Source organism: Ictidomys tridecemlineatus, chromosome 6 (assembly GCF_052094955.1).
Source record: "Ictidomys tridecemlineatus isolate mIctTri1 chromosome 6, mIctTri1.hap1, whole genome shotgun sequence".
Classification (NCBI taxonomy): Eukaryota; Metazoa; Chordata; class Mammalia; order Rodentia; family Sciuridae; genus Ictidomys; species Ictidomys tridecemlineatus.
Window position 1 is genome coordinate 85,211,136 of NC_135482.1, and position 22,531 is coordinate 85,233,666.

At 34.0% G+C, this 22,531-nt stretch overlaps 1 protein-coding gene across 20 annotated transcripts in view; it reads left to right on the forward strand.

The window, feature by feature from the left end:
• Positions 1-22,531, forward strand: part of Sox5 (SRY-box transcription factor 5) — a 955,314-nt gene that overhangs the window by 803,898 nt on the left and 128,885 nt on the right. The gene's annotated exons all lie outside the window — the stretch shown is intronic.

Below are 22,531 nucleotides of genomic sequence, written 5' to 3' on the forward strand. Positions count from 1 at the left end.
ATCACTAAACTCATAGATCTTATAGTCCAATGCTTATACAGAATAAAAGTCAGCAATCCTAATCTGAAAGTTCAAAATCCAGAATTCTCCAATATACAAAACTTTTTGAGCCGAGATGTGAAGTCACAAGTGTGAAATTCCATATCATGAAACTTTGTTTCATGCATAAAATTATTTGAAATATTATATGAAATTACTCTCAGGCTATCTGTGCATGTTGTATATTTGGGCTTGGGCCCTATCCCCCAAAGATCTCATTATGTATATGCAAATAACCCAAGATCTGAAAAAAATTCAAATCCCAAACTTTCTGATACCAAGCATTCCATTATGAGGAATATTCAGCTTGTATTCACTTTATTGTGGGTTTGAGATGTATTTTTCTAGATGGTAATAGGATCATTCTCACACAGATGGCAAAAGTAAGACACAACTAATGGTAATAAATGGGCAGTATTTGGCAAAGGATCTCTGATAACACGCTAAACTACTAGAAAATAAATAAAGAACACACAGAGAGAGAATGTGAGGTCTGAAGATTACTAATTATACTGGTTAGACCATTCATATAACTTTATAGCCACTCTCATTCTGTAATTTAAAATTTATTGTCTTTACTATTATATAGTCATGAATCTGGAAATTATTTTACACAGGAAGAATAAGTTATTACATTGTTCCTGAAATTGCTGAAGTAAAATGTATGACTTACACTGTTCCCAGTAGTGAGAGTGTATCAAAACCATTTGATTAACTGGAGATATTACTTTCTGATTATTTAATGACACAGTGTAGTTGGAAACTTGTCATTAATTTTGTCATGTGTCTAAAAAATAATATTCTAAGTGCAGCTCAGTATTAGAGGTGACTAAATATCACATTATAATTGAGATGAGAACTATATTACTGCATTGTTGAATTGGTGGTGTCAGTCCCTACTACTTCACAGCCCCCAAAGGACCATATAAAAGGCATTTGCAAGCAAGATGTAAGTACAGCATCAACATAATTATAGCCAAATAGATCTACAGAAAGAGTTTGTGCATGAGACCCAAAGGTCCAGCTGTTCTTAAGAGATTATCAGGATTTAATAGAAAGCACAGATGGAACCAATACTATCGTCTGGAGTATTCTAGGGCAGAGGCTAATATGTGAAAGGTGATCAGTGGCAGTCTGATTGAAACGCAAAACTTTTTTGTTAAAATGAAAATGAAAAAAAAAAAAAAAGAACTGGCACTACCCAGTAACAATGATTCAGAGAAAATAGTCCCCAGTTGCTTCATAGTAGCTTTTGTAGAGATGGTCATATGTGGGAGTGCAGCTGTAAGTGGTTCTTTTTGAATTATTAGAAACTGAGCCCACAGTTCTGCATTTAGGCAGTTTTACTAGATATGGACCATTGCAATCATATAAAGCTCTCTATTGTGTGACTTCTAATTTAGAGTGTTACCATAAGCCCAGCCATAGGACTCAGGGCTTCTGTGAATTAGTGACTCATGTTGAAAAACAGACTCTGAGTATGCAGGCTCTAACATTATTTAAGGGTTTGGATAAATTTAAAATTCTATGAATTCCTTGCTTATTGAAAGTTTAGTTGATTTTCTTAAGTCATTGAAAATGTTGTTTTCTTTTAGAATCTGTCTAAAAAAACAGTGATTTTTTAAAAATATGCTGTCATTTCGGATCTAAGCCAAGTGTAATACTATGTATATAATTCATATTAATATAATACTGTACACTGATACATACACACACATACACATAAACCTTCAAAATGTTGCTGGATGTCAGTATACAAGTCAGAGATTCAGTAATTTTGATCTTACTTTGCCTTAGGTCGATAAAAATTTTCCTTGTAAATACCAATTTTCCTCCTTAATGACCACACAAGTAGGCCCAGGCATTCTTTTGAGGTTAAGTGATATTACTGTGACTAGCACGTAGCAGTTCCACAGTAGATATGAAAATGTTTAAATGTCACAATGCTGTCTCATTGACTCTCGGTACAAAAGATAAAAAAATCTCTTTGTACATACCCAGTAACAAGCAATAAAGTAATATCAAAGGTGTTTATAGTGGTTCGTGGGTTACATGACACTAATGTCATACCAGAAGCCCCTTTGTTTATAGAGGCTGCCTGTCAGCAGAAACCATTTTTTAATTGTCCTTGGAGTTTGTTCTAATGGAAAAAGTACCTGGACACAGTGTTATGTTTTATTCAGTATAATTGTTTCCCTCCATTGTCAATACAAAAGAAATCTATTTTTCATGTGTTTTCTATTTGATGTCAATAAAAAATAACTTTTGAGATGCAGAACATAATCTTGATAACCACAGAAGAGGAGTACTCCCTTTTCTGCTTCTGCCCTGCTCAAAGAAACAACTAACCAGGTAATTATGACAATGTTATAGGATAAAGAAAAGATATGTCATACGCTTCTCTTGAAAGAGAATTTGTATTTCTGTGAAAGCAATTGATATTTGAACCATTTCCTAGTTTTCTTTTGAATAATTAAAATCCGTTTGAGAGCCCAGTATTTGTGAAGTTTGAATGGCATTAGCGAGTCGCCAATTGGCATTGCTTGGTAGTTCTACTATTTGTTTCAGTTTTGAGTTGGGGAATATTTTTGTATTCTGGGAGAATCTGTTCTAAAATATGTCATCCATTTCACATTTTCCCTTCTTACGCTCATATTTTTATGCAATACAAAAATAAATAAATAAAACACGTACTGGGGCTACAGGATGGTCATAATAACGGAAAATTGGCTTTCAGCCAAATTCACCAGGAAGTGGCAAGGATATAGCCAATTTTTTTCATTCTGAATTTAATATCTGGCTCGTTTTTTTAGCATAAATTTTGCACTAAGTTGAGTTATTTTCATTCAAAAAAAAAAAAAAACCCTGATACTATTTTGGCAATCTCTTTTTATAGAGTATACTCTGTTCTACAAATGTTCATTCTCTAATTATAGCTCATTTATATACCTGGGTTGAAGAATTAAAAATTATATCAGGGACTTATGCTATATGGTGAATGAATTTCATGCTTAAAAGGAAGATAATTCTGTGACTATTGTGTGTGAGATTGTTGTGCTTGATTTTTATTTAGAAGATATCCGATACTCATAAGTTGGGATTGGTCTGTGTATGTTAGTGTAATTTATAGTCTGTATGACGCCATAATAACTGAACACATGATTGTATTAAACAATACTTTCTGTTACATCAACTATATCATGAAATTTTGTTATTGAATAATGTGTTAGATAGCTTTGCATAGCTGTGACCAAAATACCTGACAAGAATAACTTAAAGGAGGAAAAGTTTGTCTTGGCTCATGGTTTCAGAGATTTGGTCCATGGTCAGCAGAGACCATTGTTCTGGGTCACAGGAGAGGCAGGATATCATGGTGAAAGGGCATGGCGGAGGAACACTGACAACCCCCTGGTGGCCTGAAAGCAGAGAGAGAGAAGATGGGACCACAGAGAATATGAACTCTTCCAGGACACTCCCCCAGTGACACACCTCCTCCATCCACACCCCACCTGGTCAGTCCCTTCAAGGTAGGATGGACTGATTAGGTCATAGCTCTCATGATGTCATCATTTCACCTCTGAATATTCCTGAATTAATACAGGAGCTTTGGAGAGATCTCATATCCAAACACAATAAATAATAATAATAGGCTCAGTGACAAAACAATAGTTTCAGATTTGTTGATAGGATCTCACGGGGTTCATGGAGTTTTCCAAAGAATTAACCGGGGTTGGAATCATGGTACTAAGAGAGAGGGCCTGCTCTGGATGAGGGAACCTCAGATCCCAGTCCAAGTTTTTATAATTAGTACTCTTTTACATTAGGTTTTATTTGAAAAAAAAAGAGTTTTGGTTGAAAAAAAAATATTACAAATTGCAGGCTGACATCCTTCAGGAGAATATGATCTAAGTGTAAGGAATCCCTTGTCATTTATTTCCCTACATTATACTTATTTGCTCATTCAAATATATATACAGGCACAATTAAAATTTTGACACACTGAAATCCTCAGGTCCTTTTCTGTCCTTACTTCTTGACTAAAGGATTACCTTTATGTTTAGGCACTTTTGTGGTTTTCAGGTTCTTTTTACATGGAAAACCCACTTTTGTTTACCATAAGTTAAGATTTCTCTAACTATGAATTTTAGTTTCTCTAATCATGATTTTTCTTATATACTCTTAAAAATAAAGTATGGGAGCATAAAAAGAGGAAATAGAAAAGAAGAAAACAAAAAAAAAAGAGTAGAACACAAATCAATGGAAGAGAAAAGGAAGACTCTTTCTTTTAGGGTTGCTTGTTTTAATCCTCCTGGTGGACTTCTTTTACTATTCCTGGTTTCTCAGGAGCTTCAAGACTTCAGAAGTAAGTTCTAGCCTAAAAGTAGTCTGTGCTTAGGAGAAACAGTCAGAAAAAGAATGGGTTCAATATACATATATGTTTATACCAGCATATTAGCTATTTGAATCTGTACATGTGAATATTTTTATAGTTTTATGCTCAGCTTCATACTTTCCTGTTCTGATAAATTAAAATTAACACTATACTAAATAAAAATGCAAAAGAACTTTAATAACCATGAGTATGTTCATTGCCTTCATTTATGTCTTCCAAATTAAAAATATGTGATTCACCCAATTGTACTGTTAGAGGTCCTGTGTTTAAGTGTTAGGTAGATATCTACGGTACTGCAGCCTTTGCCATCACTTTCAGTGTACTATAGGATACCTGTAAAGGGAAGGTTTTGAACATTCTTTTCTGGTTTTTGTTTTATTGTTTGCTTTATTGTTTGCTTTTTGGTACTGGGTATTGAACCTGGGGGTACTTTACCACTGAGTCACATCCCCTCTTCTTCAGTTGGTTTTGTTTTGTTTTTATTTTTATTTTTTCTGTTTTTTTCTTTTTCCTTTTGAGACAGGATCTCTCTAAGTTGCTGATGCTGGACTCAAACTTGTGACCATCCTTTTTTAGCCTTCTGAGTTGCTGCGATTACAGATGGGCACCACTGGGCTGGGCTGAATTTATATTTTTGAATTTGTGGTTCTTCTTATTAGTTATCATTACATTAAATATTTTTAAAGCACATTTATTGATAGACCTACATTTCTAGACACTCAAAATCTCATCTTAATTTTTAAAATATGCAAATTATAATTAAAAGACTTTCCTTAAGGGAAGACCTGCAGTTCATCATTTTCATTAGGACAGATAAAAAACATCCTGAAGAGATGAAGTGAGCAGAGCAATACCAGCAAGTACCAGCAGAGCTAGTAGCTTCTTTTATGTAGGACAATGGGTCTTGTGAATATTCCTCTTTCTCTCCAGGCAGCTAGCTAGTCTGGTTAACCGAAATTGTTGAGTAATTGTTCTGTGGTTGAGAACAAAATGCTGAATTAAACTGTTCCCAGCACAATAATTGTGTGATTATAGCATTTATGTTGCTGGCCAAAGGAACAGTCATTAGGTTTGGAAGACTTACCAAAACCACAAGTACAAAAAAAAATGCAAATCACATGTAAATTGCTGTTTAATACCTATAGTGGCTTAGAAATGGAACTGAGTAGAGCACATTTCTAGTTAAAAGAGATGAACCTGGAAATTTTGCTCATACATTTAGAATCATCTAAAATTAGGAAGCTGCTGAAATGCCTTTTCTTTGTCTTCTTTCTATAATAGTGATGTTCTCAGTTGTGTATTTATTTCTCTCAACATCTTTTCCCCTTCCATCTGTCTGCAGACCAATCTTCCTGAACCTCTTTGTTAATGTCAATAGTTTTACTCTATATGCTACTCTGAAAAGTCCCCATGCTACTCAAAATTATGTGGTGAAAAAAACTTATCAACCAATGGGGTGGTTGGTCTAGGGTAAAGAAAGATTTAATAAGAAAACTGTCAGCAAATGCATAGAAAATGTCAAGTAAAAACCAGTTGCTAATAAAATTGAAATACTATTATTTCCTTGGATTTTGAATTATTGTGCTTTCTACTGCTAATGAATGCACATACTGAGGTATTGAGTTTTTTCACCTGTTACAGCATGCTTCCAATGAACCATTTTCAGACTAAAGTCTCCCTCTGATGAGGGTCAGGTTTCGCTAACTATATGTGTGGTGCTGAGAACCGCACGTGACCTTTAGAGGCAGTGACTGTGTATGCAATATTCATCATGCTTTAAGCTAATAGATGAGAAACAGTAGTTTGGAAAGACGAATGATCCTATAAAAATGAGTGATGCACATTTTTTTCCAGATCAGTTAAGAATATGATTACAGCCTTTATTCAAAAGTGTGAGTGGAAGTTTTTTCAAGTTTCCTTTTTGGGGATTCTGATAAGTTTCATCTCATTTAAAAAAATATGCAATGAAGTATACTAAAGAATAATTGTACTGACAATGAGAATAGTCAAGCACAGGCAGAATAACTGAAAACCTAAAAAATCTTAAATATGCATCTCCCTTTTCTATAGTTAGGAATATGTTAAACGGGAATTTTTCACAAACTTAGGGCTTAATTTTCTTAGTTATATGTCACATTGGTAAATTTTACTTTAGTCATTAAAAATTTCATATAAAACATGGTTTTAATGTATATCACACTATTTAGTTATATGGTTTTTGCTTTTTTATTCATATTTGGAATCATTTGATAAGTGCCTCACACTCAAGAAATCAGGTCATAATGAGATTAAGTGAAAATTTTAAAGATTTCAGTTTTATTGAAATCTATATTCAGCTAGCTAAATTGGCTTTTAAAAAAGTTTTTACCATTTAGTTATACTTTAATTTTATTCACTGTTAATAACTTACCAATCTTATTTCTGAGCATTTTTGCAAAATTTACTGAACATTTTCATGCATGCATGTGTATGTTTCAAACATGTACAATGATTTGAAGTCTTCTTTCAATGAAAAAAAATATTTTGAACAATGAGCTTAAAAGGTGTTCTGAGCTTTGGGGCTTTGTATATGATTTTGATTTAAAAAAATAAAAACATAGTGCCTTTAAATTTATTCTTGATTATTTTCCTCAATAGTTCAAATTGTACAGGTTTTGAATTGCTAACCACCACATAATATTAAATAACCTCTAATTCCTGCCAACCACCCACACATTAATTAGAACAAACAGAGATTTTAATGATCCCACTTGTCAATGGCAAAGCACATAGAAAAAATAAGGATCACATTTCAGTAATAAAATTGCATTTTAAATGGAAATTTAGACTTGATTCCCAGGTAAATGTTTCATCTCTTTCTAAAATGTACCTCATAGGCCTAATGTTAAAGACAAAACTGTTCATTCAAAAAGTGAACTTGTTATTTTTTGGAGTTCATTTAAAAAAAAAAAAACTAACACATTCACCTCTATCTAGAAACCAAATGTTTCATATCATATTTGTGAATAATACTAAGTCTCTGATGTCTGTTCATTCTTGCTTTATAGCTTAGTGGGTAGATATTTTTATAAGTGTTCTGTTTATCTTGAAAAGTGATTGTATTATGTAATTAGTGGGTACAGAATAATATATATATCCCTTAGAGTAAGCTTGCTAATTGTGTGTGCAAATTGCCTAAATCTAGTTTTTTTTCTTTTTAATCCACTTTAGCTATCAGTAATCATAGAAGTTGAACTAAAATATCTCACAGGAGTAGGGGCTTGCTAATTTTTTCTTGTAATTCCCTCAATTTTTGCTTCATAAATTGTGAGGTTATTTCATTAGATTTGTATTGTCCCCTCTCATTGAAACTTTTAGTGTTATTGCTGAAAGCTCCATATCCACAGTTATTGCATTTGTATTAAAGTCTATTCTCTCTGACAGTAATATAGGTTTCATAGGCTCTTTTTGTTTACCATTCTCTTTTTAATATTTGCCTGATATCTCTTTTCTTATCCTTTCAACTGTCTTTGTTATTATGATTTAATTGTTTACCTTGTAAACAAAATATAGATGGATTTTTAAAATATTTCAATCTCTGCTCTCTATTTTTCAATTTATAAGCTTAGTCCACTTATATATATTGTAACTAAACTTGCATCAATTATTTGATTTGTGCTATCTATTTGTATATCTTCTATGCATCTTTTTCTTTTAAATTTATTAAGTGTTGGCGAGGATGTGGGGAAAAGGGTACACTTGTACACTGCTGGTGGGACTGCAAAATGGTGAGGCCAATTTGGAAAGCAGTATGGAGATTCCTGGGAAAGCTGGGAATGGATCCACCATTTGACCCAGCTATCACCCTTCTCAGACTATTCCCTGAGGACCTTAAAAGAGCGCACTACAGGGATACGGGCACATCAATGATTATAGCGGCACAATTCACAATAGCTAGACTGTGGAACCAACCTAGATGCCCTTCAATAGATGAATGGATAAAAAAAAGTGGCATCTATACACAATGGAGTATTATGCAGCACTAAGAAATGATAGAATCATAGAATTTGCAGGGAAATGGATGGCATTAGAGCAGATTATGCTAAGTGAAGCTAGCCAAGCCCTAAAAAACAAATGCCAAATGTCTTCTTTGATATAAAGAGAGCAACTAAGAACAGAACAGGAAGGAAGAGCATGAGGAAAAGACTAACAGTAAACAAAGATGAATGGGGGGAGAGAAAGGGAGAGAGAAGGGAAAGCATATGGAAATGGTAGGAGACCTTCAATGATACACAAAATTATAAGAGGTTATGAGGGGCAAGGGGGAGGGAAAAAAGGGAGAGAATTGAACAACAGCAGAGGAGGTAGAGAGGGAAGATGGGAGGGGAGGGGAGGAGAGGGGGGATAGTAGGGGATAGGAAATGTAGCAGAATACAACAGTCACTAATATGCCATTATGTAAAAATGTGAGTATGTAACAGATGTGATTCTGAAATCTGTATTTGGGGTAAAAATGGGAGTTCAAAACCCAATTGAGTCAAATGTATGAAAGATGATATATCATGAGCTCTGTAATGTTTTGAACAATCAATAAAAAATTATTATGTATTAATTTTAGTTAGTATTATTCATAGTTATAATTCATCTTGATATGTAAGATTATTTATAGATATTATATCCTTTATTAGAAAAATGGGAAGTATAGGGATTAAAGGCCTTCTTTGGGTAGGCTGCCTGGATATGAGTTTCAGTTCTTTTACTTGCTATGTCTCTCCACTTTAGGCATGCCTTAATTTAATTATCTGTAAAATGGACATAATGAAAGTATCTATTTTGCAGGATTTTTTTGAATTTCAATGAGTATAAACAGAATTGTGCAAAAGTCCACAAGAAAATGCAATTTCAGGGAAATTAAACAGATATTAATATAAACACTATAAATACTTTTGGTAAAAAGCAAGTGGATGGAAAAAAATTGTATAGTCAATCTGTGTAGTCTTTTATTTCAGTAAAGCATCTACATAAAATTAGAATTGTCAAAATGTTGACGACTTAAATGAAAATTATTTCTAATCAAAAAAGCAGTGTACAGTTTTAGCAAAGTGCCCATGGTATTGCATAATTCATCTAATTAAATATTGTCATTATGTGTAGGCAAGTTGCTGTGCTTTGTGCTAATAAGTATCAAGTAAATTTGGTGAAGTAAAATTAGCCATACTTTGCTTAAATTGTGGCCAGTAATGCAAAACTTATTATTGAATATACTTGTGATGTATATTGTACATTTCTCCTTGACTAGAAGATTCTAAACTTTTGATTACATAAATGACACTATGTTCAATGGGTTGTCCAATTACAAAAATATTTCACATTTTCAGCTCAAGAAACATCTAACATGGCCTTTCTGGTAATTTCACACATTTTATTTTCAGTGACAAATGTTCTAGTGAGTGGCTTACTGCTAGAGTGTCCTTAGCTGTAGTACAGTTGGACAAGCATCTGAATGTTATGTTCCATCAGAAATTGTGAGGCACGCATGCATTGTTACTCAAAGGACATGATTTCTAACATGGTAAAGAATGGAGCTAGATATTAACTTTACCCAAATGTGGCTGGATTTAGGGACAAACAACCTAATATGGTTGTTTGAAATACTACATTTGTTTTTGCTAGCAGGAATAATGCATTATGTTCTTCCTATCACTAATATGACATATTTGTATCACTCACTTGGTTTACTCTTTGCATGCTACAAACCAACAAACACCAAAACTTAAGCTATTCACACCAACCTAGCAAGTGAAAAAAAATTGAATTAACACTGGGAAATATTGAATAAAAGAAATTTAAGATTATAGTCTTGTTAATTTTCTGTAACCAAACAATGCACAGAGTTTAAGGAGTAGCTATATACTTAAATTTTTAATCAAAATGTATAGTTTTATTTTTTGTGTTTTTATATTTGTGGAAGAAGAGCATATACAAGCTTATATCTGTAAATAAAACTCTGTCTTTCTTTCATTTCTATACCTTCAATATATGTTGCTTTATTCTTGGTAACTGAGGTAATGCAAAGTTAGTGTACTTAATGGCACATAATGCCTTTCATTGGAACTTATTTTTTAATTCCTTTTTGCATTTATTCCTTTTGAATAACAGAATTTGCATTCTTATCATCAGTGATATGTACTGAGTTTTAATGTTATTTCCTTAGGGGTACCTCAGGGTTCTTATCTCTATCCATCAAATGAAATGTACAAAATCTAACTCCTGGTATCATCATCTCTCAAACTAGAATCTGAGGAAAATAATACACTGATTGTGAGGTGGGATTGGATGGCTTCAGTTATTTGCTGTATGCCGCAGTCCTGCTGCAGCAAAATAACCGGGGTGGGGGTGGGGGGGGTGATGAGCAACTTGTGTACATTGATACAGCAGGAGTGGGAGCCCTTTATTGTAGGACAGGAGGGGTATATATACATTCCACACAGCTTATCTTAATTAACATAAACTACATACAGCAGTCAACCAATAAGAAATCTCCACACTTAATGGCTCGCTGGCGTTACTTCACAAACCACTCCCTCTGGCAAAATGCCAGGCGCCATCCTGACTTGTTTACAGACTCTAACATCTGTAGTTTAGGAAATTACTTTGATGAAAAATTATGAATCTTGAATGAAAATTAAATAAAGCTTATATTAGTCAGCTTTTCATCGCTGTGACCAAAATACCTGACAAGAATATTTTAGAGAAGGAAATGTTTATTTTTTGGCTCATATTTTCAGAGACTCAGTCCATGGTTGATACTACTCCATTGCTCTGCACCTGAGATGAGGCAGAACACCCATGGTGGAAGGGTACAGTGGAGGGAAGCTGCTCAGATCATAGTAGCCAGAAAGCAGAGGTAGAGAGAGAAAGAGGAAAGAAGCAGAGATTGAATTATAATCCCTAAGGGCACAGCCCCAGTGACCTACTTCCTTCAACTATGCCCCACCTGCCTTTAGGTACCACCCAGTTTTCCATTTAAATTATTAGTTCATGAAATTAATTAATCCATTGATAAATTTATAGCTCCTTTAATCTAACCATTCCATCCCTGATTATTCCTGCATTGCCACATGAATTTTGGAGGGAACATCTCACATCTAAACCATAACATAGCCCAGGATCCATTGTATTAAAAAAATAATAAACTAGTTACTATTATAAGAAACTAAGTAGACTTTTCTAATAGTGAATATATTCTTACATCATCTCAGTTGAAAAATAGTAGACATTTACTATGTATGAGGCATTATTGGGAATTGTGGAAGACAGTATGAGTTAGGTATGCCTCTGCCTGTTAGGAAGTTTAGCCATGGAAACAGACACAAACAATCTCAAACAAATAGGATAGTTGTATGGCCTATAGAGAGGAGAAGGAAACATGGGTGAAAACAGTAAGTACTTTTGTCCCTTAGGTTTTTTAGCATGTTCTCTTCTCTTGGTGTGGAATTACTTTTCCCTAGAAAACTGAAAGGTTGGTTCTCTTCCCTCCTGAATGTCTTCATACGTCACTGTGTCATGGACTCACTGATTCCACACTTACACTTTCGGTGCCCATCCAGCATTCCCTTTCCTCTGTTCCTGATTTATTTTTTCCATAGCACTGCCTGTATAATTCATCATATTATCCTTAGAAACTGTAATCGTGCTTGGCACAAATTGGGCGTTCAGTGAATTAATGAATAAATACATTTTGCTTGGGAAGTTTGTATAGCTTTCTTAAAGGCAGTGGTTCCTAAGGTGGGTTTTGAGGAAAAATTACTCTTGAGTCTAAATTAGGTGAAGTATTTTGGGGGGAGTCATGGATTAAAAAAAAATGTTTATTTATTTATTTATTGCTGCCTCTATTTAAACCATATAAAATGGTGTGATGATAGAAGCATTCACGCTCATAGTGAAATTTTTACTATGGTCAAGCAAATCAACTCACCTCACATTGTTTTTTTTTTTTTTTTTGGTCTGTCGTGAAAAAATAAAAAAATAAAAAACAACTGTCTCAGCAAATATTTAGTAAAAATGTTATTAACTGTAGTCCTCCTGATGTCCTTTAGATCTCCAGACTTATTCATTTTACATCATTGCAACTTTGTGCTTTTTGGTCTGCATTTCCCCATGCCCAGCACCCACCCCTGTCCATAGTAACCACTGTTTCATTCTGTTTCTATAGAGCCTACTTTTGTTAAATTCTTTGAGTGACATCATGCAATATTTTTCTTTCTGTGTCTAATTTACTTCGTTGAGTATAGTGTCCACTTCCATTCTTGTGGCTGAGAATGGCCAGGTCTCTTTATCACTTTAAGTCTGAATAATATTCTATTCTATATGCCACCCTTTCTTTATCCATTCATTCATCTATGGAAGGATACATAGGTTGGTCCCATACCTTGGCTACCATGATTAATGCTGCAGTGACCACGGGTGGGATTGAAGGGATTTCTACAAGATACTGATTTCATTTCCTTTGAATTTTTGCCCCAAAGAGGAATGGCTAAGTCATATAATAGTTTTATCTTTAAAATTTTAGGAATGTCCGTATTTTTTTTATCATGACTGTACTAATTTACATTCCTATCAGCAGCATAAAAGGGTTCTTCTTTTACCATGTCCTTGCCAACATCTCTTATCTCCTATCTTTTTTATAATAGCCATCCTAACAGGTGTAAAGTGGTATTTAATTGTAGTTTTGATTTGTATTTCCCAGAAGAGGAATGATGTTGAGTACCTTTTCATATACCTCCTCACCATTTTTGTGTTCTTTGAGAAAATGTTTATTCAAGATTTATGCACATTATTTAAAAATTAAGTGTGTTTTCTCTTTTTTATTGAGTTATATGAGTTTCTTATATATTTTAAACATTAATCCCTGTCCATTTCCCTGTCCATAAGCTGTTTTTCATCTGGTTCATCGCTTTGTTTGCTAAGTGAAGCCTTCTTAATTTGACACAAAACAACTTATAATTTTCATGTTAGTTGACTGAACTTTATGTATGATATTTAACCATTGCCAAAGCCAATGTTAAGGAAATTTCCCCTTGTTCTTATGGAGTTTCATGGTTTCAGTTCTTACATTCAGATATTTAATCCAATTTGAGTTGACTTTTTCGATATACTGTAACACAAAAGTCCAAGTTTAGTCTTTTGCATGTGTATATCCATTCTCCCCCACACCACTTATTGGCCAGACAGCTCCTTTCCCCATTAGGCATTCTTGGTGTCTCCAATGAAAATTAGTTGACGTATATGTTTGAGTTTATTAATAGGCATTCAGTTGAAACTTTCCACTATTCAGTGTAGTCTCCAATTGGAGTACAAATAAAATAATAAAAGGTTTCTTAGTTGGAAATAATCTTAAATTTATGGAAAAAGAGAAAATCAAGATAGGTAGGAAATAGAAATATTAAACCATTTCATAGTCCATTGTTCATTACATGAAATAAATACTTGTGGTATAGAGACTACCAGTAAGAGAGAAACAATGAAGGTCACAATAATTAGGAATTGTTTCAAGAAATTTTGAAGTAGACGTTAATAATACATGCTTTTATGGAAATTAATCATTGGAGTGAAAAATTTATTTTATTTTCAGTTTTTCTTCAGTCAAGTATTATAGAAGTTTTTCCTATTATTCTATCAAACAGCACAGGATGGCAATTTCTGTTTAAATATCCTTCCACAGTAGGGGCTGGGGTTGTGGCTCAGCAGTGGAGCACTTGCCTGGCACATGTGAAACACTGGATTCAATCCTAAACACCACATAAAAATAAATTAAGGTTATTGTGTCCACCTACTAAAAAAAAAATTTTAAAAATCCTATCACTGTATTCTCAGTACTATAATGTTCTGTTTCATCTCTATTTTAAAATCTATTTTCAAATCACTTAAGAAATTCATATACATATAAAAATCCAAAAATATTTTGTGTAGAAAACACAAAGCAAAATAAAATGTAATATAAAGCTAAAAATTAAAATCAAAATGCTGCCCTTTGTATAAAATATAGAATTTTTTATCTTTTGAATATTATCTCAATGTGATTTTTTAACTGAGAAATATATGTTAATGTATTTTATCACAGTATTTTTGTACTCATTGCAAATTGTCATTTTTATTTTAGAAAATTACTGTTTTGTTTCTTAAGTTTTAGGAAGAAGCAAAGAATTTATGGTTAACTCAGTGATCAAGTTTTAAGTCCTCACAATCAGTTATTTACCAATTAGTTGTCCATATTAACAAAATTGAAAATAGCAACACCTGAACAATTAATCTTCAAGAGGCTGGATAAAATATAAATGGAATTAACATTTGCAAATGCTTTATAAAAGTACAAAACATATCCTAATGTAAGACAAGATCAGAGCACACTCAGTCCTGTATTAGGTAGTAGTGAAGGTACATTTTTGTAAGGTTTTTTGGTCGTGGTTGTGGTTATTTTTTAATTAAAGTAGAATTCACATACAATAAAATTCACTCTTTTAAGGTGTACAATTTAGGTATTTTCATTATATTCACAAAGTTTTTTAACCATCATAATTAATTCCACCATATTTTCATTACTCCAAAAGAAATCCTTATTTCACCTCTTGTCCCAATTGATAATTTTTAGATGCAATTTTTGATAGAGCTTGTGTGGAATTGAAGTTAATATTGCATAAAATTACTAATAACTTTATATTTTAAGCCACTGAGAAAACATTATAGATCAGAAATCAATAATAGTGAATCTTATTATATTTTCTAATCATGGAGTCCTGAGAAATATAAATGGAAAACTATATTATATTTTATGCTGGCCATTATATTTTATTTTCTCTTTATTTTCTTGACAATTGACATATTAACCCATGATATAAAATAAGATTGCATTTGTATTTTTAAAGCCTGATTTTTTTCATGTGAACAGACACACACACACACACACACACATATGCACACTCATTTGGACTATGCACACTCATTTGGACTATGCTATTTTGTTCAAGAAGCTTGATGAATAATACAAATGGTCACATACATTTCATAAAACAAATAAAGTTCATTAAATTTTGGATTCTATCAAGCAACAGCTGTGTAAAATGTTGTTTTAAGAAATTGCAATGATATTAGGATGATAACTGAACTCTAAGTAATGCATCCTTGGAGACATTTTAATTGTTACCTTTTAGAAATCTTTTATTCAGCTTAAAACTTTCTGTGGCAAATGAAATACCTGTGTTTCTTCCCTTTTCCTTCACAATTGATTTCTGAACTTACACCACCTTTCGTTTTTGTTGCCACCATTAATTTTCTGTGCTAATAAACAGGGATTTTTCCTAAATTCATCAAATAACCTTTGCTTAAGCGTCTATTATATTCATAATGAATGTCATTATTTTGGTTAAAATTTGACATGAATTTAATGTATCCTAAAGTGGTGCTTTATAAGAATGCAGTACTTCAGTTTTGAAAATAAAGTCAACTATTAGAGAAGAAGAATATTTAAGTCAAACCTGCATAGCATCAAGAGTGAAATATCATTGCCTTAAAGTGACAGAGGGCTTAATTCTAAACATTTGAAAGTGGTTGTATCCTAGTAACAATGCCAACAATAAGCACATCATGCAAAAGTAAAAATGCAGTAGTGAAATGAGCCATTGAAAGGAAGAGTCAGTGACCATATAATATTTCAGTTTCCATTATATCTAGTAGCAATCTGGTTAAAAAGAAATGACAGTTGCCCTGAAGGAAATAAAGTGGAGGTATTATTGTAGTAGTAGTTTGGAAAGAAAATTGCACTGTGTCTTGACTGGATTATTTCTCTATCCTTGCAAACTATCTTCACCTCTCTGTGGTGCTGCGTCTTGCCTTTATACAAATTGAGTTTGTATCATCTAAACTCATAGGGCCCAGGGGCCCTTTGGTGACAGGGAGGAGGAGAAAAAGGGGAATTAGAAAAAGAAAATGTGACAGGCAGTTTTGAAAAGAAAAGCAATTTTCCTTGTGGGTCTGTTCCTAAATAGGAGTTCTTCAATGCAATATTTTGCTTCTCCAGAGCAGTCACTCAGAATCAAGTGCATGCTTGTGCTGTGTGTGGGGCTTGGCACTGACAGGTTTTATTTAGGAGGGGTGAGAGTACAGGGGGATCGGATGTGAGGAAGTTAGTATTTTGGCTATATCAGCCCTGGAGGCAGAGTTAGCACTTGCAGTGGGACAAAAGTATTTGTAGTCATCAGATAACTTTGCAGTCAGCTTCAATAGCATCACTCTTTTTTTTTTTTTTTACTATCTTTTTTTTTTTTTTCATTTTGGCAGCCAAGCTCTTAGTAGAACCATCTGTCTTTCTATTAGTATTTTTGAGGCCTGTTTTGAAGCCACTTTGCTTGGCAAAGTCACTTTCATCCTTGGAAACGATTTTTTAAAAAAGTTCTGTGGCTTTTTGCCGAAGAAGAGTACTATGTAAAAAATCCACATGGCTGTTCATTTTTGTTCTCAAAGAATATGGCTACTTTGTCTTTGTCTAGAATCAAATGAAATTAGAGGTGATACAATTGCAATGTGACTGCTGGGATGTGAGAGGCAGGGATTGCAATTTTAGTAATGTTTTTTATGTTCCCCTACCCCTCAAGGAGATTTTCTTTAGTCTTCCTAGTAGATTAATTGGAAGATAAATTTACTGCTTTATTTTTAATTTTTTTTTCTAAAGACCATTGCGTTGAGTAAGATAAACTGACAAATCAACCTTCTGTTATATGAAATGAAGAGTCACAGACTATTAGTGGTCATTGAAGATCCCAGGCCTCTTCTTGCTAATGGTGGAAAGTTAGCGTTGTCATCCTGGTTACTCCAGTTTGGGTAATTATATGCTGCCTACCTAAACCCCTCTTGTAATCTCATTTGGATGTTATATTCTTCATTTTCTCAGAAATGGCTGTGCAGAATTGCTGTGTGCTTCTAAACAGCTGCTATGCTCCCCACTGAAGGTGACTGAATTTCAGCTGTAGGTGAACTGATCCCTACGGGTGATGTGTGCTTGAACACTATAGCACTCATTGGACTGACTCTTGAGGAATGTTTGAGAAGTTTCAGATATTACAGCTTATTTGTAATTGTGCTGACTTCAACCATACAGCTTCTTTTCGTTTTAACTTTTGTGTGCATAGTTTAAACAAATCATCTCCTATCGAAACTTTGTGCCACTGGATCGCTCTCACAAGCCCACCGGCACAAGACCTGCTCCCGGAGACCAAGGAGTTCCTCCAGCCCTTTGATTCCTGTATTTGATTCCTGTATTTGGAGAATTCTGCTGCCTCCCAGGCTTCTCTTCCTGTTCTCATGCCCAGAGCCCATTGTTGGTCAAAAAGGGGTTTCAATGTCTTTTATAACCCATCCTTGCTGAATGTCTTCTCTGCAACTGTGTTCCTCTTCTCTAACTGGAATTTACCCTTTCTGTTCCTCAACTAGAGAGACTTTGGCACTCTCTAAGGAAACTCACAGAAACAGGAAGTCTGACAGCATTATAATTCACGTAGCCTCATCTAAGTCCTTAGCATTCTCTCTCCCTCTTTTTAGTTGTCTCTCATTAACTTTCTCTTTCATTCCTTACAACAGCCACCTTAAAATTTCTTACCTTTGCCCAGTACCCTTCATCAGTCCCAACCCCTCATTTCCAGGATATGACCTTGCCTTCCTCCCTGGGGATATGTCTTCTATCAGGTCTGGTTTCCCTTACCTTTCAATTTCCCTACCTATAAAAGGTGTGTGTGCCTCTGCTCGTCTATATAGCTTCATGATTCCAGAGAGGAAGGATGTGGGCTCCTGTTCAAACTAAGCCCTCCATCTCTGTCTTGCCTTCTAGTTTTCTCAGAAAATTGACACACCAGTGTGCTCACTGCTTTCCTGTACTTAGAGCTCTCTATGTCTTAGCCAAAGATGATAGTGCTCAAAACGCAGTTCTCTTCAGAAAGCCTTTCCTTCACCAACGCCCCCTCAGTTGTTCCTGTCAAAGGTGTCACTGCACCTCTCATCCACGACTTCCTAGGAGGAGTTTACATTTGTCATCTCCTTTTCCTGCCAGTCATTCAGTCCTCAACTTTTTTTGCAATCTGGTTTCTAACCTCTTTTCTAATGGACTGATGGTCATGGCTTCTAGTTATCAATTCCTAGAGACACTGTTTTGATGGCTAAAAATACTCTTTCTGCTACATGTGTGACTGTGAAATTCCCTTGTTTGTTTTAGGCCTCTGTTCTTAGGATTTTGTTGTTGTTGTTGTTGTTGTTGGGGGGGCGGGTCCCAGGGATTGAACTCATGGGCACTCAACCACTGAGCCACATCCCCAGCCCTATTTTGTATTTTATTTAGAGACAGGATCTCACTGAGTTGGTTAGCACCTTGAGGCTGGCTTTGAACTTGTGATCTCCTGCCTCAGCCTCCCAGGCTGCTGGGATTACAGACATGTAATCCCGGCCAGGATTTTCTTTATCCTAGTTCTATTCTGTCCTTTCTGTTCAAACTCATTTTAAGCTTTTCTCTCTATACCGCAGACCCTCTCTAGATTATCTAGTTCATTCTAATCAACTAATGACTTCCAGAACCAGAGCCTCTAAGGATCTTTTCCCTTAGCTTCAGACAGGAATGTACCTCAGCTAGAAAGAAATCTTCAAAGGAAACTCATTCAGGCACTTAAAACTCATCACTGTCCATAACTATTGTCATCTTTGCATGAAAACTAACTCTCGACCTGTGGTTTTTTTTTTTTTAAGTTGTGTTATACCACCATAAATAGAATAACATAAAATCGATGTTACCTTTGATTCTGTCATTCTCGTCACCTCTGAGTCTTGATATTTTTTTTTAACCTAAATATTTCTCGGATTTTTCACCTCATCTGTAACTACAAAAGATCAAGCCTTCTTCCTTCCTCTTGCATGGGCCTCTTACCTGGTCTCTATGCTGGGCCTCTGGGCTCTCTTCTCCATAAATGCACCAGAGTATTCTGTCCACCCTACCTAATCTCTTGTGATGTCCCAGAACCTAGGCGGAAATGTTAAGTTTCTTATCCTGATAGGCAGACTGGTTTAGGCAGACTTCTCACTACTGCTTCCCTCCACCATCTTTGCTCTTCCAGAATGCTCTGAGTATCTCCCTCACATGGTGATTGTTTTTTGCCCCCATTTCTTTGTTTATGTTTCCCCCTGTGCTTAGAGTTCTTTCTACACATGCCGTCCCGTCCCTTTGCTTAGCTCAGGTGTATTTATCTCTTCTTCTACTTGCTTTTCCTACCTCCATTGGACCCTTTGTTGACGTCCCCTGACTGTGTTAGGAATCTTCCTCCTGTGCTGCCCCCTAACCTATGCAAGTCTCTATTGTTGAATTTATGGTGGTTTGCTATAACAATCTGTCATTTTACCCTACCAGGACTGAAGGATCTAGGGAGCATTAGGTGTATGAATACATCTTTTAATACCTAGATACCCAAAATTGCATATACTCTGACTAGTGAATGTTGTTTGAAGAAAATAAACTGAAAAATAGACTCATGTAACTAGAGGCCAGATTAATAAATAATTTTAAACATCTACTTAACATGTTAATTTTAGGAAGCAACCACATGGTTTTATAATGCAATAGTTATATTAAACATGAAATATTTAACTTAGAAAATTGAAAGGTATCTACTTTTTCTTTGCAAGTGTGATATGATTAATTTGTGTTAAATTCATAAAGTCTTAAAGGGCAAGACTATATGTAGTATCAGGTGCTACAGGTATAAAAGTGTTAAAACATAATATTTTATTTGAAGTTTAAAAATACAGGAAATAGCTTTATAAATTTATTATGATTTATTCTAATTTGTAAATAACATGCCCCCTGTAAAAAAAGACTCAGATTTTGTGACAAAAGTATTTTTTTGAAACTTAATTAAAAATGTCACACATTTTTAACCTTAATTAGGAGTTTAAAAGGAATTTTGTACAGTAAGTGAAAGAAGGAAATGAATTTAGTAGTGATTAGGATCTAGTAATGCTCAAAAGTAGCAAATATATAGAATGAATTACTAACCCTGTTGTCAATTAGTTTTAAAATTTGTCCAGAAACATTTTATCATTTTGATCTAATGTATCCCTTTTCTTCCGGATGGTAGCTAAATTTTAGCACCAATGAGCTACATATTAATTAAGATAAAGAAATATTAGTTGTTGTCATTATTTCTGTTAGTTATGGTTATAATGTTGCCATGAACACTCAATAAATGAATACTGAACACCTTCTCCTACTGGAGACTTACAGGTTTCTGTGAGCCTCTGGTTGTAACATTTTCATCAGTCCATCCATCCATGTTTCATGTATGTTACTGTTTCAAGTCAGCTCATTTAATATTTATTACCAATTCTTTAACACTGAATTCACACCTAACCTTACTATAACTCATGTCTGGATGAAGCTTACCTAACATGCCCACGTTCTCCACAGTTCACATTGCACTTCGGAACACTAGACTGAATGTTAGCACAGGTTTACCAGCATTTCAAAAAGTGGGGTTATCAATACAGTTTTTCACTGTTCTTCACGGGCCTGTGAGTGACCATGAAAGCACCATTAGTATTGTTTTTGGAGTACAAGTAAATCTTATCAAATAGGCAAATTTGCAAATGCAAAATCTGCAAATAATGAGGACTTTATTTTGAAATGTATGTTTTTAATTGCAGATATGGATTAACCACATATATGGATTATATTTAATTTACTGTTTACTTTGTTCAGACTATTAATAGACAATACACTAGAATCCATCTTAAAATAGTCTAAACAAAAGCTATTGTTAGGACTGTGGAATTAGTGTAATTTTTCATTTTAGTTCCTTTTCCCCCTTGCAATTCCTCTTTTAGTGCACATTTTTTTTTTCTCCCCTGCTTATCCCTTACATTTTCTACTGTGCAGGGGAAAGTGCTAGAGTACAAATTAGGAAATGTAGTTCCAATGTTAACCTTGCTTTGTCTAAATGTAGGATCATGAACAATTAATTTGACCAAGTTGGGTTTTATTTCATTATCAGCACAAAGACAAGGTTGCTTCAGATAAGCTCTAGAGTCTTTCTCTGCTTTAAACTATGTTACCCTCTACAAGTCATCTTGAAAAATTTAGATGTTAAAACAGATTGTATTATTAAAACAAAATGCACCCTGTAATTTAATTTATAACAAATAAGAGCTTAATACAGGTTTAATAAAAGCTCCCAAATTTATTGCAGCTTACTCATTAATATACTAAAATTTTTATCTGAAAAATTTAAATTATGAAGTTATAAATATATAAAGTCATACATGAACTAACTGGACAAAACTGTCATTCACAAGTATGCCTATATACAAATAACCAGTTAAACAATAAAATTAAGAAAAATTTCCTATGCAATGCTAATAAAATGCTTTTTATAAGACAAAGAACCTTAGAAATAAAATTACCAAGAAACTTCTTAGTTAATATAAAATAAATGGAGAGTAGAATAAATTGAAACACATAACCTTCTTGGTCATACAAACATTCAATTAATAAATTTCTTTTTTTACCTAATATTCTAAAATTAATTGAAAAAATCGAGGCAATATTTTGGAAAAAATAGTAATGATATAATACTAGCCTTATGCATTATTAAAATACAGTGCAAAGCTATGGTAATGAAAACAGCATGGTACTAGAACATGATAGGCAGGAATAATCTGTCCATTAAAAAAGTATATAATAAAGTTCTAATATTTCTGGGTTGCTTTTGTATTTGTTCATGCATACATCATTCAAAAGTCATAGGCATATCATGATATTTAAGACCACTTAGACATAATTGAAGGGTAGCATCACAACTTATCTGCTATACTTCTCTGGTGAATATATATTCCTTTCTGGTCATTAGATAACTTAAATTTTCTAGGGCCTTTTGTGGACATTTGAAGTTGGTGCCTGAAGATCTAACTAGGATGATGAAACTGTTTTATCCATTCAGCTTCTTTATTCGTAGTTTGTTTCTACATGTCATAGCTATAACTGCTAAGCTCTAAAAATATATTAAAAAACAAGTTATAGCTTTTTTTTCCTAAATG